Below are 3,020 nucleotides of genomic sequence, written 5' to 3'. Positions count from 1 at the left end.
AAGGGATGATGTTTCAAAATGGAAATCATAATGTTCTCTTGCAGCAATGCTGAGTTTTGTGTCCCTTGACACATTCCAGGCGAATCAAGGCAAGAGTGTGCTCATTTGGACAGACAGCGCTTTCCCGGCTGAAAGCCATTCCTTCAGGGAAGCTGGCACAGCCTGCCCAGCGCACACAACAAGCCACGCTTTGCCTATTGCCACCTGCCCAACGCAGCCCAGCATTCAGCAGGGTCAGCTTCTCCGGGGGATGTCTCACAGGCACTGCGTAGCACGATTTGGAAGGGAAACGTAAAGAGCTCCGGCTAGCATGCATTGAAAAAATAGCTGCATCCATCTACAGAGTCTTTGCCCTGCTTTTTGACTCAGCCCCATGCCCTCACTGGAGCTGCAGCTCCCCAGACAGGTCTGACTGTGCAGAACCTGTGTCCGTACCTTGGCTGGGCTGCACTGCAGTACAAGCATCTTAGCGCAAACCCACCTTCACAGACCAGCTCGGTGGAAATGTGAAGCTGTGAACTAGAGCAAGAAAGGCACCAGGTGCCTTCCCTTCTGTCCCACCTGCTCTGCTTTTGCAGGAGGCATGGTCGCAGCGGGGTGACACAAGGGCAGCGTCAGGCACCGTGGCTGCATCGGGCAGAGCTCGTGTGTCACGAGAGCCCAGGTTGCAGGATACGTCCCAGGAGGTCCAACCCCTAAGTGCAGTTGTCATTTGGGCAAGTCGCCTGCGTCAGCAATCACCCAGGGGACTTCAATGGCTGCTCTGATCTCTAGCTTTTACCAAACAATTTGCAAAAGGCCCCAACGTCTCCTCTGGAGGAGCCCCGTAGCTCTGAAAGGGCTGCCCAAGCCATGTGCAACCTGCTGCTGCGGGGGCTGCCCGGGGCTGTCGGCACCCTGCAGTCCTCGACCTTTCCATGCCTTATTTCCTCATCCCTGAGCACAGGGAAGGAGACATCCTTGCACCATTCGATCAGGCTGTGTAGGAGGAATAAGGCAGAGCTCAGCAACCCTGTAACTCAAACCAGGACAGCACTGCACAGCGCTAGGGCAGTGCTTTAGTGGATAGTAGCGTTAGAAAAGAACAGCAGTTCCTCCCTCCCCGTCCATCTCCTCGGCTGTCTCTCCACGTGTCCTCCAGTCACTCCTGTCCTCTTGCTCTGGTCCCTGTCTCCTTCCTCCTGAGCTGAGCTGCAAACCACTGGCTTGCCTTTGCTTTTTCAGGCTCCACACTGACACCGTGGCCAAACCCAGCACTGGGGCCCTTCTGCCCGGGCTCAGTCTTGTTAATCAAAAATAAAAGCAAACAGGAACTGGCCTCCTTGCTGGGTTTTATCATTACTCATTCAGCTTGGGCAGGATGGAACAGGATGAAGGTTGCACAAGGAAGATGCTTGATGCCATGTAAAGGGCCAACCTGGGGGGGGACTAAAATCTTTGGAGGACCTAAGGATGCCTTCATGACTCTTGGCAACAAGAAGGAGTCTTGCTCTCAGTATTGGGGCCTGGGGTGGCATACAAAGGCATCCCAAAAGTATCCCAGGCGGGGCTGACTCATAAATGGCAAAGCCTCTCAGGCATTTTTGAATGAACGGTGTGTTTGATGACTAGGCTTTAATGTATTAATGCCTACTTTACCCTGCTGTGCAATGGGTTCCACCATTTTAGAATTATGATCTTTATTAGCCCCCAAGAGGTGTTTCAAAGCAGTCCTAAAGGATAATAGCCTACGTCTAAAAACCTTGACATGGCGATTCGTCTCAAGACCCTGACTGTGTTATCACTCAAGGGCTGAAATCTGTAATCAAAAGCTCAGCTGAGCCTCTACTTTCCTTAAAATATCTCCCTCATCTTCACATCAGCCTGCCGGTACATGGCAGCAGGGAATACAGCAGCTCCTTCATCGCTGAGCAGTACCACCATACCCCTGCACGGCTGCAATTTTAAATTCTGATATGGAGAAGCAAAGGGCCTTCGGAGCTGCTTCTCTCAGCAGTAGAACCCCTGTCCCTATTTAACCGGTGACATTTACTCCTGGCAGTAGCCCCCCAGCCTCAAATTAGCATCGGGATACCCTGAGCTTGTGCACAGCAAGGGCCCGCGGCGTGGAGGAGCAGAGGCAGGGGTGGTGGCGTGCGGGGCAGAGCTGGATTTTGGGTTTGTGCTCACGGCAACTCCTGCACGTGTTGGATGGTCGGAACAAGACACATCTCGGAAAGACCCTCAGCAATGAGGGGAGTGATGTGGGTGGGGGATTTCTGGCCGCATGGCCATATGGGCTGGCTGCCCCTGAGTGTGGGAATGAAAGAAAAAAGCCACCTCTGAAAGAAATGTTTGTTCATCAATTCGGGTCTCATTCCCAGCCTTGTCTGCACCTATGTGCTCTGCCAGCCTCACACTAATTTGAGGTGGGCCTGGCTAAGCCCCCTTGAAGGGTATGAAATTGGTCATTTGCTTTCCTACTATCCCTCCTTCCCCTCTCAATGACCTCTGTCATTGACCTTCTTCAAAATCTGACATCAAATTCAGAGGCTCTCTATAATAAAATAACAAATACTAGCAATCAGTAACAATTCTCCACATACCTATTGTACTGAACGGAGGCATTTGCCATGGTCTGACTTGGCAGCTCCCCCTCCCCTGAGCAGCCTTGAGATCACTGGGAATCTGGTTACTTTTACCCAAATGCTGCCGGGTATCTTGGATGCCAGGTTCACCTTCAAAAATTGCTGTGTTTCCAAAACAAAACTGTGCAGGATTTTGGTTCCGTTAATGTTGTTTGAGGTTTGCCTCCAATTCCACATGAAAACAACTCTGCAAATCCCAGGCTAATATTAAGGAAATCAGGCTTCCCTGTCTGTTCTGACATCGCCAGCCCTCTTACCTGCCCTCTGTCGTGTCTCTGGTTGCTGAGAACCAGAGACCAGTGGTCTCATGGACCGCTGTGCCAATTTTAGGGAACACTGTGCCCATTTTCCAGCAAAGCAAGAAGCGAGGTTGTAGGAAAGGACAACAAGGTC

Source organism: Aquila chrysaetos, chromosome 15 (assembly GCF_900496995.4).
Source record: "Aquila chrysaetos chrysaetos chromosome 15, bAquChr1.4, whole genome shotgun sequence".
Taxonomy (NCBI): domain Eukaryota; kingdom Metazoa; phylum Chordata; class Aves; order Accipitriformes; family Accipitridae; genus Aquila; species Aquila chrysaetos.
The sequence above is the reverse complement of the archived record's forward strand: the minus strand, read 5'-3'. Positions refer to the sequence as shown.